This window comes from Anolis carolinensis, unplaced genomic scaffold, assembly GCF_035594765.1.
Source record: "Anolis carolinensis isolate JA03-04 unplaced genomic scaffold, rAnoCar3.1.pri scaffold_17, whole genome shotgun sequence".
Lineage (NCBI taxonomy): Eukaryota > Metazoa > Chordata > Lepidosauria > Squamata > Dactyloidae > Anolis > Anolis carolinensis.
The window spans coordinates 6,094,798-6,108,952 of NW_026943827.1; the positions used below are offsets into that span (position 1 = coordinate 6,094,798).

Here is a 14,155-nt window from a genome sequence, read left to right on the forward strand (position 1 = left end):
CCATATAGCTCTCTAAGTTGCTTCCTGCGCAACTCCTCCAGTGAACCCTCATCACGAGGGTTTTTTCTTCCTCTTCGAATTCCATCCCCATCAACCATAATCCCCGAAGGCGCAGTCACAACATAATATATTATATATTATTATATTCCTTTTATATTATTATTATTATTATTATTATTACTATTATTATTATATTATTATGATAATGGATTTCCTGCCTTTCCTCTGGTCCTGCCCATCAATTGAGCTCTCCCTCCCTCCCCCCTTCCTCCCTGGATGGCTGTTCCGTGCCTGCAGGGGGCGCCATGGAGACCCTTGTGATGCGCTGCAGCATCTCCCTCTGAAGGCCGTTCCCTTCGGAAGCTCACTTTCCCGTTCACAGCAGGAAGGAAGGAAGGCAGTCGCTCTCTCTCTTTCTCTTTCTCTCTCTCTCTCTCTCTTCTTGCTCCTTGCCCGTTGCCTTTGCAGCCTGTACCTGTGCCGCCTTGTTTGGTCCACATCCCGGTGAGTCTTCTTCGCTCCTCGTGTGGGGAGGAGGGGAGGAGCAGAGGGACCTAGACAGGGGGAGGGTGTCCCTCTTGGTTCTCTTGGACCTCTCAGGGGCCTTCAATACCTTAGACCACGGTCTCCTTCTGGGATGCCTCATGGGAATGGGGCTTGGGGGCACCGCTTAGCAGTCCTTCCTGGGGGTGTTGTTGGGAGACACCTTCTCAGCCTGGCAGCCATTGCTTTGTGGGGTCCTGCAGGGTTCAGTCTCAATGACATGGCTTTTTGAAGCCGAATGTGTGGCCGGGATCACAGGGTTGTTGTATGTTTTCCAGGCTGTATGGCCATGTTCTAGAAGTATTCTCTCCTTACGTTTCGCCCACATCTATGGCAGGCATCCTCAGATGGGGCCCGATGACCCCTTTGGCTTTGCTTTGTAGGGACAAAGGGGACTGTGTCTCGGCCGGAGTGGCGGCTGGGGTCGCGACAGCCTTTGAGGCCTCCGTTGGAGGGACGCTCTTTAGCGCGGAAGGAGGCCCTTCCTTCTGGAACCGAGGCCTCGTCTGGGAAGTGGTCAGGTTCCCAAACAGGACAGAATATTGTTATGATTGTTGAGGCTTGAACTCCCAAGGAATGCAACTCAGCCTGGCTGCACGCTTTATTTATTTATTTATTTATTTACAGTATTTATCCCTCACGCCACTCAGCTCTATGGTGAAAACGCCCCCTGTTGTGCTGAAGAGGCCGCGTAAGAGGGAGGGGGGGCTCCTGACGTCTGTGATGTCTCACGGACCCTTGAGTCATGACCCCGCAGCCATTATGGATCAGACTGAAAAACATATGGGGTTTGTGCCAACTCAGCAAGATTCTGCTCCTTTCCAGATGTCCCCTGTTAACAGTTTTAGCCCAAAGTTAATTACAAAAGCCCTTGAAACAGAGCCTGGTCCCCCGGAGAGTGCTTCTTTTGATAGGAGATTGTTTGTGAAAACATTCCGCTCTGAGAAGGCAAAAAGGAGGAAAAGCGCGAGATTAGCAGAGAGAGAGGACGCTAATTAAACCGATTCCCTTGAGAGTTTCCAGGGAGGTTTGCATCTGGCAAGTTGTTGTCTTCAGTCCGTTTCCCTTAGGAAAAAGTGTTCAGGCACCTGGTTTGAGGGGAGATTCGAAGCCCCATAAAAGTTCTGCGCGCAGGATGGCCATCGCGGTGTCAACGTGTCAGTTGGGAAACCAACATCGTCTCTAGTTCCTGCGGCGCGCTACTCTCAAGTAGACCGGGCGTTGCGTCTCGTCTCCCTGCCAAGTCTGGACTGCGATTCAGTTCCACCACGACCAACTTTGCCTTGCCTTGTTATCCTAGCCTCGGACATTGAACCTGGGACTCTTGAAAGACCTTGCTCATTTCCCCACTCAAACTGCTTGGAAGTTTGAGTGTGTTTCGGTTATTGGATTTAAAACTTTGAACTCTAATACTGGACATCTAACTTTATATTATTGGACTATATTTGACCTTTCCTAAAAGGACTATTTCTGGACTAAATACTCTGCTTATTTCCTTAATAAAGATATTAGATTGTTTATTGGCCTCCGTGTCTGGTTCCCAGTGCTCTCGCAGCTTAGAGGCGTCACAACGTCATAAGCGAGCGAGTAGCTCTTGCCTCCTATGCAGTGGCTCCTGACATCACGATACAGCGTTCCCTTGCTTTTCGCGCCCTCGCTGTTTCACGTTTTTTAAATAAACACTAAAATAATAGCATAAATCATAAATTAATATTATAAATCCCTCCTTCTACTTCCTAAAGAGAAGGGAGAGAAGAAGAGGCCGAAGCGGCTTTGTTTTCGCCTCACAAGGCAGCGGAGGGAGAACCAAGAGAGATGATTACTGGAGACATGGGTCACTTTTGGGACCGTCATCCCCGGCGGACTTTGTACACACAAAACTTTGCAACATTGTCATTTGTAGCTGAATGAGTATCTACAAGTAGCAGGGAGGTATAAAAGTCTCCTGAACGGCCTGGGTGCTTGTGTATCAAAGGTAGGATAAGCCTGGTGCGGATATCCCTGGCAAGCGTACCCGATATGGCCAATTTGGAAGACTGGTAGGCTTTGGGCGGGCCTTTGGGAGTTGTAGACACTGGGATTTAGAGTTCACCTGCATCCAGAGACACTGGGACCACCACCGACAATAGACCAAACGTGGCACACAGAACCACCAAGACTAACTTAATATACTGGAGGGGTTTGGGGGGAACTGACCCACCATGGTGGGAGCTGTAGTTCACTAGAAGTGTTGATGTTGTGTCACAAACCACTGTCTGAATTGTGTCATGTTTTCAACTCCAGACTTAATAATTCAAGTTTCCAAATTTTATCTTCTATTTTTTAAAAGTGATTAACTTAAAATCTGTATGAACCAAATCTTCCAACCTTCCCGTTTGTGCGAACGTGTTTGCATGACTTCCCAGCAAAGCAACCAGACGTGGTCTCTGAAGGGCCTCCTGGATCTCACAGACCTCACTCTTCCCTGAACACTCGGCATCCAAAGAACAGGAAACCTTTGGGCTCAGAACAAAACAAGTGAATGACTAAACTTGGCACAAAGACCCAGCATGGCCAACTGTGCATACAGGTGAGGTTTGGGAGTGATTGACCTTGGCGTGTGGGAGTCGTAGTTCACCCTTATCCAGAGAGCACTGAATCCAGCTGACGTTGGATCTGCAACCCCCACCAATGACGGATCAGGACCAAACCTGGCACACAGACACCCAGCACCAACAGAACATACAGGAGGGTTTTGGGGACTGACCCACCCGTGTGGGAGTTGTAGTTCGCCCTGCATCCAAAGAGCCCACCAATGATGGATGTGGACCAAACTTAGCACACACAACCCTGATGACCAAAAGAACACACTGGAGGGATTTGCGGGATAGCCAAGACAGTGAAAAAGAATAGATGGTGATCAAAGCAGTGAATACATGTACTATAAAGCATAATAGGAATAATAATGTCTGAAGCAAGACAACGGAATCCAAACCCATGCCACCAACACCAAGGAAGGAAATGATCTTCAAAGGCGCTCGAGATTAAACATTAAACCCCATTTTGGCTAAAACCAGATCTACCCACCCCTCCAGTTTCAGCCGTTTTGACCCTTATAAATCCCTTTTTTTTTTTTTTGCAAAAATAAAAAAATAAAATGAGATATTAAAAGCAACAATACCAAAAAGGCAGAAATTATATATAATGCTTCAACTACACATTAAAGTAACTACTACATGAGATACAAAACGAAATAAGAAACAGACTAACGAGTTACCTACATAGACACACAACTGAACAAACAGACATGGATACGTGACTAAAAGCCTCATTCTATCTGTCCACATTCCAGGCATTTATAGGGTTTCTCCCCAGTGTGGGTCCTTTGATGTGTACGTAGTCCTGAACTACGAGCAAAGCTCTGTCCACACTCAAGGCATGTATAGGGTTTCTCCCCAGTGTGAGTCCTTTGATGTGAACGTAATCCTGAACTACGAGCAAAGCTCTGTCCACACTCCTGGCAGTTATAGGGTTTCTCCCCAGTGTGAGTCCTTTCATGTGAACGTAGTCCTGAACTCTGAGCAAAGCTCTGTCCACACTCCAGGCATTTATAAGGTTTCTCCCAGGTGTGAGTCCTTTGATGTGTATATAAGTTCCCCTTCTGAGTGAAGCTCTGTCCACACTCCAGGCAGTTATAGGGTTTCTCCCCAGTGTGAGTCCTTTGATGTCTACGTAGAGCTGAACTATGAGCGAAGCTCTGTCCACACTCCAGGCAGTTATAGGGTTTCTCCCCAGTGTGAGTCCTTTGATGTGTTTGTAAGTGTCCCTTCTGAGTGAAGCTCTGTCCACACTCCAGGCATTTATAGGGTTTCTCCCCAGTGTGAGTCCTTTGATGTCTCTTCAGCTTTCCATGCTTACTAAAGCTCTTTCCACATTCGATACATTTATATGCTTTCTCCTCCATGTCAACAGTGCTATGTACATTTAATTCCAATATGGATACATGAATCTTGTTCTTCCCTTTCTGATTACTCACAGCACTGGGTTCAAATTGCAGGAAGGTAGATTCCATCTGAACATTAAGAAGAACTTCTTGACTGTAAGAGCTGTTCAGCAGTAGAGCGCTCTGCCTCAAAATGTAGTGGAGGCTCCTTTGGGATCTTTTAAACAGAGGCTAGATGCTCGTTTGTCAGGGGTACTTTGCACTTTTCCTGCACGGCAGAGGCCTGGATTGGGTGCCTCATGCAGTCACTTCTGGCACTATGGTTCTACTGTATAATCCAAAGTGAATGTAGGAATTCTGCAGGATCAGCCCCTTGAGAGGAATCCTTTTTCCTAGAGGACTGGTTTCCTTCCTGCACTTTGGTTTCCAAATGCCTCAATATCGACTAGAAGCTGGTTCGTTTCCCATCACGGCAGGGGTGGCTCCAGAGAACTCTCATGTCCTGGTCAAGAAAGAAGAAGCAAAAGGTTAGACATGAAGCCACATACCTCTGGCTCAAGGTAAACAAAGCGAAAAAGGAAAGAAGAAAGGAAAGATGGAAGGGAGGAAACACAGAAGGACAGGATAAGAGAAGGAAGGAATCACGGAAGGAACTGAACCCTTTCCCCATATTAGAGGGCCACTGGGTCAGACCCAAACATGGTTCCCTCGGTAGAGCCCATGATGAGATGCAAAGACAGGCACAGCTCCAGCCACAAAGTCTCCTTCCAGCCAACTCCTCTTTTTCCTCCATCCAGGGGAAGATTTTCAGCAACAGAAGAAGAACTAGCTAGGCTCAAAGAAATCCTAAGAAAACTCGAGGCCATGGAGAGAAAAGGTCTTCCCTGGATGCCTTTGGGAAGAAGACTTCAAGGGGCCTCCAGATGGCCTGAAATGTTATCCCTTGATTCTATACGGCTGAAAACAAAAACGACTGGGAGAAGAACTGGCCTCAGAGGGAACTTCCCAAAGAAATAGCCTGGTATTCTATCTCCCCAAACTCTCAAATGGTTAAGACAGATGTAGAAGGAAGGTTTGTAATACTAACGATAGAACTGCAAACAAATACCGTATATTCAAGCATAAGCTGGCCTTTTCAGCATGTTTTTAATGTTGAAAAAGCCCCCCTTGGCTTATACTCGGGCTTATACTGAGGGAGAGAAGGAGGGAGGCGGGTGTTGCTGATGGGCAGCCCTCACCGTTTGCAGTCCTTGTCCTTGTGACTGAATGAAGGTGGGCACCTCCCTGAGGTTACAAGACCCTACTTGAGGAAGGGCAAAGAGGTCCCCATTCTTCACCACCGGCGGATATGCTGAGGGAAAAGTGCCCGGCTCCCCCTCCTCGCCAGCCCCCTCCTTGCCGTCCTCGCTCACCTGAGCGAAGTCGAGGCTGACAGGGAGGGGAGCCAGGCCCTTCTCCCTCAGCGCACCCACCAGTGGAGAGGCATGAGCTTGCCCTCCCTCAAATGCGGCCTCGTTGCCTCAAGAAGGGTCCTGGCCCTCGCTGCCACCGTGATCCCAGCTCAACTCAAAAGGAAGAGAAGGCGGAGAAGGAGAGAGAAGACGGAACACGGCCAGAGAGGGAAGGAAGGAAAGAAAAGGGGTTTCTATGGGGAAAGGCGGAGGCCTTTGAACCCTCTCCTGCCCAGCCACGCATTCCCAGGTCACTTCGGGGGCCCCTTTGGGCCCCAGCTTCTGGCAGGCCTCTGTGGGTTCAACACCTTGGCCTCCCCAAGCCAGGCCTTGGAGGGACGGATGCCTCTCCGCTTCTGACCCGCAGCCACACCTGGGGCCACCTTTTCGCCCTTCTTCTTCCCCCCTAGTCCCACTCCTTTTTTTCTTCTCTTCCTTCTCCTCCTTCCTCTATTCCTCCTCCTACTGCTTCTTTTTTCTATGTCTATTGTAGTTGGACAGTGATCTGAAATAACCTTTGATTGGATTTGAGCCTTTAAAATAAGAATTAATCCTTCTCCTCCTTCCTGTATTCTTTCTCCTCCTTCTTTTCTTCCTTTCTTCTTCTCCTCCTTCTATTCTTCCTCCCTCTTCCTTTTTCTTGCTCTCCTTCTCCCAAGAAAATTAATTTATATGGAAAATTAATGAAAGTTAGTGAAGCCGGGGATACCTGCTCAGACCCCTGGCCATTGACCTGAGTAATCTATGTTCAGCTTGATGAAGCACTGCTCCTCAGTTGGACTGTTACGGCAGCTAGCTGGCCTTCTGCAGGTTCTACTGCATTTTAGGGATTTTTATAATTTCATACTCTTAAAATTTTATTAGTGGGATTTTATATGTACTGTTGATTTTACTTATGTCTTTATATTTATACTTGTGTATTGTTGTTTATATGCGGGGCACTTGGAATGCTTCTGTGAGCCGCCCCGAGTCCCTTAGGAGAGATGGTGGCAGGGTACAAATGAGGTTTTATCATCATCATCATCATCATCATCATCATTTGCTACACTGTGATGGTAAGGGATACAATGAAAGCAGTAGCCAGAGGAATGTTATTAAAAAACAACAAAATTTAAAGAAAACAAGAAAAAAAGATTAGAATAAGGAATTAGAGATGAAACATATGCTAGAAAAGGATAAACAAAGCTATATAAAAACATTAGCAATGAGAAAATAGAGTAAGAAAAGGCACAAAGAATTTTGATATTTTTAAATGGAGAATTGTCAGTCAGAAAAGTCAGACGCCAATTAGAGAGCAAAATAGAGTTTATTAAAGCAACAGTCCAAAAAATAGCTCAACAAACTAAAAAGACTTAAAACACTTAACTTTCAGTGTTATTAAGTAGAACAAGCAGGAAAAAAACCAAAAAACAAGAACTGGCAAATAATCCGGATTAGCCAGAGATATAATCCAGGTTAAATTTAAAGTTCTAGAACTTGACCCAAAAGTTCACAATGGGCTGAAAAACGGAGGCATGAACTAAGCAAGCAGTATTGAAGCCCACAAACCTTTCCCAAAACTCAAAAGTACAAAAAGGAGTTCAAAACAAACAAACGCACAAACTGAGCTAGGGAACTCCCAGCTGAGAGCAGCAAAGACAGCGAAACAGTGAGACGCTGGCGAGCTCACAGCAACCGCTGCTGGAACATACACCAAACCAAGAGTTAAAGGAGCAGAGCGGGAAAGTGTCGTAAAGCCGGTCCGAAGTTGGGATAAACCAGCAGCGCCAAGCTGCTGCAGAAGCAAACGCCAAGCCAGGAGTTAAAGGAGCAGAGCGGGAGAACGTCGTCAAGCCGGTCCGAAGTCGGGATAAGCAGACAGCGTCGGTATCAGGAGTGAAGGTAGTAGTCAACAACAGCAGACAGCCACGGAATAGAGAACGACGCCAAGCCACGGATTGAGAGCAAAGAGCAAAGCCGAGTCAAGTTCCGGTCCAAGGTCCGAGAGGTTGAAGTCATCCAAGAAGGTCACAACACGAAATGGCACAAAGAGCCAAAGTAACGAGGGCAAACAGCAGCTAATACAAAATAGCAATAACAGTGCAGTCCAGGAAAACCCACACAATTCCAGCCCTCCGTTGCAGAATAACCCAGATTAAACTTACATCCGTTGCAAAGTCCCAGTTCAGTCTTCAGTAACACACACAGGAAACCCAATGGCGCCCAGCAACACCTTGCCACACGCAAGGTATAATGGCCAAACAACCCCAATATATCCAGGTCTCCCTGGGCGTCCAAACTATCCACGTCCAAAGAGCAGGTATCTCAACTTCTTAATCTGAATCAGAACTCCACACAGCCAATGCCCTTGGGCCAGGCGTTCCTAATTCCTCATCAGAGTCCCAATCATCCTGCCCGTGCCCAACTCTATCCACACCTGTGGACTCCCTCTCACTCCTCCAAGCAGACCAAGTGGGATCTGCTTCTGAAGACACCCAAGCTTCCCCAGCATCAGCAGTATCCATGGGCCCCGATTCGTCCCCAAGCATCTCCGGTGCCCGTGCCCAGTCCGTGCCCAATTCCTCCGTTAACACCTGTTCCCCAGCATCCATTTCCACCTCAGGATCCCCACATAAATCCTGCTCAGAAGACTCCCCATCAGTCTCCCTGACCCTTTTCCTAAACAAATCCTCCAATGAGCCCTCCTCGCGAGGGCTTTTCCTTCCTCTCCTGATCCTACCACTATCATTCACAGTCTGCGAAGGCGCATTCACAACAAGAATACTTTGAATACAGTAATAGAAACTCCAAATTATTAGCCAAGGCAGCACACATTAGAAAGGAAAAAATTAATAACATCCATTAAAGACAAGGAAGGTAAGAATCATACAAGGATGGAAGACAAAATATTAACTTTTCCAAGATCTTACCAAGAACTATATTTGGCAAAAGAAAACTCCAAAAGTAAAATAGAGGAATATATTGAGAAATATTGGAAAATAAAGATCCAGGAAACAGATAACATTAATTATGGAACAATTAATTCCAGAAAAAGAGACTGGAAAAATTATAGATAATTTAAAAGCCGGGAAGACTCCAGAAATGGATGGGCTGGGAGTGGAATATTATAGAAAAATTAAAACCTTATTAATACCTAAATTAAAAGAATTATATAATAATAACAGGAGAGAAGATCCCACCATCTCGGGAACGGTCTCTGATTATGTTAATTTTGAAACCTACATGTAATATCGCAAATAATATAGCAGTATAGTACAATAGAGTAATAGATAATGCTGATATTGTGCTATGCTAATATTATAGTATACTGTATGCACATGGTTATTTATTCATTAGCGACATTTCTATCCCACTCTTCTCACCCCGAAGGGGACTCAGGGCGGATTACAAGTCTATATACATACAATATATTATGTCATACGACTATATTGCAATAGTATTAGTAATATGGCATGTAATATAAATATAGAATTATAATAGTGAATTATAATTACTATTACATTGTATTACATCACAATATTATTATTAATATTACATGTATATCCAATAGTATAATATGATTATATCATTAAATGGATATCATATCATTTCTAAGCCGCTCGGAGTCCCCTTCGGGGTGAGAAGGGCGGGATAGAAATGCAGTAAACAATAAACACATAAACAAACAAGTCCAAAGGGAGGGGGAGGGGGAGGGGGGCCTTGGCGGCCATTGAGGCCTCGTTTCTTCCGGGAGGGAGGCAGGCCCCGCCCCCTCCCCTCCCCACAGAGAGACCCAGAGACACTCAATCCAGACAGAATATCAAGATCAACACAAACCTCTCTCTCTCTCTCTCTCTCTCTCTCTCTCTCTCCTCCTTCGCGGCTCCAGAGGAAACGCCTCAGAAAACAATGGCGGCGAGAGAGGCTCTGCGCAGGCCCAGCCAGGAAGAAGCCCCGCCCCTCCTCCGCCCCTCGCCCTCCCATTGGCCGAGTCCGTGACGCCCCGCCCACGAGCGGGCCCCTATTGGCTATTGAAAAGTATTATTAACTACAACTCCCAACATGCCCGGTTCACCCCCAGAAACTCCGTCAGGACTTGAAGTGTGACGTTGGGCAACTCTGCTCAGGAGCCCCGCCCTGCCGCCCGTCAATCAAAGGAGGAGGAGCGGCAGACAGCCAATGGGGGTCCTCCGGTGGGCGGGGCGTCCGGGCTCAGCCAATGGGAGGGGGCGGGGGCGGGCTCCGGGGAAGGAGGAGGACGAGGAGGAAGATGGCGGCGCCTGGCCTGGCCTGAGGCCTGGTCTGTGTCTGTGAGGCGGGAAAGAAGGCGGAGGGAAGAGGACGGAGAGAGAGAGAGAGAGAGAGAGAGAGAGGTCTGTGGGGAGAGGGAGGCTCGCCTGGGGTGCCCGGGGGGGAGGCGGAAGGAGCTCGGGGTGGGAGGGAGGGGGGGAGGCCTACAACTCCCAGGATGCCCTCCTCCCCAGACGGGTCTCCACAGGACGCCTCACGGGCCTGAAGGTCTGCTCCAGTGGGTTCCCTTCATCTGTCTCTCCCGTTGTGTTTACATCCGGGCTCCCCAAACTTTTTAAACAGGGGGCCATTTCACGGTCCCTCAGACCGTTGGAGGGCCGAACTATAGTGTTTGTTTTTAAAACTATGAACAAATTCCTATGCACACTGCACATATCTTATTATGAAGTAAAAAAAGACAAAAAGGGAACAAATACAGCGTCAATGTTAATAATAATAATCATCATCATCATCATCATCATAAAAAATAATAAAGAGGGTTGGAAGAGACCCCTTGGGCCATCTAGTCCAACCCCCTTTTGCTTTTGTGCACCAAAACATAATCAAAGCACTCCTGACAGATAATCACTCAATAATAATAATAATAATAATAATAATGGGATCTGCGCACATCATCCGAAAATACATCACACAGTCCTAGACGCTTGGGAAGTGTTCGACTTGTGATTTTGTGATACGAAATCCAGCATATATATCTTGTTTGCTGTGTCAGACTATGTCGTTGTGTTAACAACAACAACAATAATAATAAATGTTTTATTACCCACCTCTTCTGACAGCAAGAGGTAGGGTGCAAAACATAAAATACATACCAAAAATACCTAGATAAAAACACACCATTATAAAAAAAAGAACATAAACCAAACACAAATTTAACATGTAGCAGCAGTGTAAATCAAACCCCATGATTGTAAGTCAGGTTTTAACTGGTTGGAGTAAACATCCCCCAGAGGACTCCAGTGTCCTAATGGGCATGGATTGTGCAGGAGGAGGATTCCTCGGCGGCAGCGGCGGGAAAGGAGCGCGCGGGGCGAGCGAGCGAGGGAGAAAGGCACTCGCCTTCCCTGCCTCCTCGCTCGCTCGCCCTGCATGCTCCTTCCTCGGTGGCAGTGGCAGCAGAAAAGGGGCACGCGGGGCGAGGGAGAAGGGAAAGGCCTTTTCCTCTTTCTCCTTGCCACACGCACCTTTCTTGGCGGAGGAGGAGGAGGGAGCTACTGTCCCGCGGGCCGGATCAATAGCTCTGGCGGGCCGCATGTGGCCCGCGGGCCGTAGTTTGGGGACCCCTGGTTTACATTGTCCATCTGCTCTGTTGTTTATGGGATTTCAATACGTTCTCAGCCGCTTTGGGTCCCGAGAGGGAGAAGAGAAGGATGTAAATAGAGATTTATTATTATTATTATTATTATTATTATTATTAAACCAGGCCTGCATGCACAGCTACACTGTAGTCCAGATCTCACCTCGGCTGGGTTCGGTGCTTTCTGGTTGCAGGTGAACTATAACTCCCCAAACCAATTTCTATTCCCACCGACCCCTGCAGTGTGTTCAGTTGGTCAAGGGGCTTCTCTGGGCCAAGTCTGGTCCCAATCTATTCTCGTGGGGGTCATAGTGTCAGTGAAGGTACTGCAGCAAGTTTGGTCCAGATCCATCCTTGGTTGGGTCGACAGTGCTCTCTGGGTGACAGTCAAGTACAAGGTCAGGAGCTCAATCGGATGCAGGCTTTGAACCCTTGGCCTTTCTTTCGCTCAGCAGTGATCTCTTGCGTCTGGCTCTTAACCATCTGCTCACTGCCCGGTCCCTCCTCCCCAGACCCCCTTGGGTGTCCTCTGGGCATCATGCCGGGAGGAGGGCGAGGCAGGCCGCAGCCGAGGGTGCTCAGAGGGCTCTCAGCCGCCTTCCGCCCGCCTGCCTCCCTCCAGCCACCCTCCCGGCATAAGGATGGGGAGGAGGGTGAGACGCGCAGTGGCCAGGAGAGCTCCAGGAGGTCCTCTCTCCACTACCACGTGCCTTCCTCCCCAATTCTTGGCCTGAGGATGCGGCCGGCCACCCTGTCCTTATGCCAAGAGGACAGGGAACGTGAGGAGGGGGCCAGAGGGAAGCGCCCAGGGGGCCACATCCACCCCACCCTCCCCAGGGCCTTACTTTGCCCATGCCTGCCTTAGGGGGAGAAAAGCAGTCTATAAATGTAGTCAATAAATAAATATAGTCGGCATTTTGCACATGGCCTTGCCCTGCCTTCTCGGATCTGATCGTGCCCACTTTTTCCGCTTACTGGTCGGTTGATGTCGGTTATATAGTTTTATGGTGTTTTTACTTTTTCTCATTTCAGTTGTTTTGATTATATTGTTTATTTGCTATACGTTTTTTAATTGTGTTTTACCTTGGAATCCTTGTTTATGCTGGGCTTGGTCCCCATGAAAGCCGCCCCGAGTCCTTTCTGGGAGAGAGATGATGATGGGATATAAGAATAAAATTATTATTATTATGTATACACAATATATAGGTGTAAATATCTATATTTTCCAATTCCCAATCACTTCCTTGTTCTTTCCTTCCCTCCTTCTCTCCCTTCCTTCCTCCATTCTTCCTTCCCATCCTTCCTCCTCCCTTCTTATGTATTTATTTTTTTATTTGGGTACTAGCTGTACCCGGCCACGCGTTGCTGTGGCGTAGTCCTTAGTGGGGTTTTCTTCGTGGCATGGAAGGTGGCATAAAGAGGATTCCCCATAGGTATGAAGCAGCCAGGCTTTGATGCTGCAAGGGTATTCAAGTTGGCCAACAATGGAGTCCCCTAGGTATGAAGCAGCCAGGCTTTGATGCTGCAAGGCTATTCAATGGGATTCAAGTTGGCCGACAATGGAATCCCCTAGGTATGAAGCAGCCAGCCTTTGATGCTGCAAGGCTATTCAATGGTATTCAAGTTGGCCGACAATGGAGTCCCTTAGGTATGAAGCAGCCAGGGTTTGATGCTGCAAGGCTATTCAATGGTATTCAAGTTGGCCGACAATGGAATCCCCTAGGTATGAAGCAGCCAGGGTTTGATGCTGCAAGGCTATTCAATGGTATTCAAGTTGGCCGACAATGGAGTCCCCTAAGTATGAAGCAGCCACGTTTTGATGCTGCAAGGCTATTCAATGGTATTCAAGTTGGCCGACAATGGAGTCCCCTAAGTATGAAGCAGCCAGCCTTTGATGCTGCAAGGCTATTCAATGGTATTCAAGTTGGCCGACAATGGAGTCCCCTAAGTATGAAGCAGCCAGCCTTTGATGCTGCAAGCCTATTCAATGGTATTCAAGTTGGCCTGGAGGAGGTACCTGTGACTTCCTGGCGTTTTCCCTGACTTGGTGAAGAAGCTCAGGAGGGTGCTCTGGTGAGGGATCCTGATGATGGCAGCGAGTGAGGGGAAGGAGGCAGCCAGAAGGAGAAGCTGGGGCTCCGGCTCCCAGGGGGCGGGGCTTGCGAGCAGGGTGCGCACGGGGAACAGCTGGCCGTTGTCGGTCGGCCGGGGAGTGACGTCATGGGAGGAGGGGTCACAGAGAGAGGGCAAAGGCCAAGCTGGGCATTCCCTCTCCCGCCCTTGTTTTGGAGGAGTGTGGGGTGAGTGGATCCTGTGGAGGTTCTGACCCAATGTTTTGTTGTTTCAACCTGGAGGCGTGGATAATGGATTCTGTGGGCAAATTTGGAGTTTGGAGGGTGTTTAGTTTTGTTGTTTTGCTCGGTGCCCGAATTCCATCACTCTTTTATATATATAGATTTATTTCTCGTGTTAGAAGAGAACCGAGGGTACAGGTTGTAATGGATTTGCAAACATAGAGGATTTTTTTAGAAAAAAAACTTGGCATTAATACTAAATGTATATTGCCCAGTAGCTGGCCACCCAGCAGTTTCATGTAGATGTTAAAAAGCATGGGGGAAAGAATGGAACCTTGTGGGACCCCACAGGTCAATG

General features: G+C 47.7%; 1 protein-coding gene across 3 annotated transcripts in view; it reads left to right on the plus strand.

Moving 5' to 3' along the window:
- The window catches only part of LOC107982503 (zinc finger protein 658B-like), a 75,286-nt gene that overhangs the window by 51,331 nt on the left and 9,800 nt on the right, over window positions 1–14,155 (plus strand). The window contains exon 1 of one of the 3 annotated variants that reach the window (XM_062966079.1): window positions 10,171–10,268. The exons of the other annotated variants lie outside the window; for them this stretch is intronic. The gene's annotated coding sequence lies outside the window, so the exon portion shown is untranslated. Of the gene's footprint in view, window positions 1–10,170; window positions 10,269–14,155 lie in introns of those variants that run through there. 3 annotated transcript variants of the gene reach the window in all.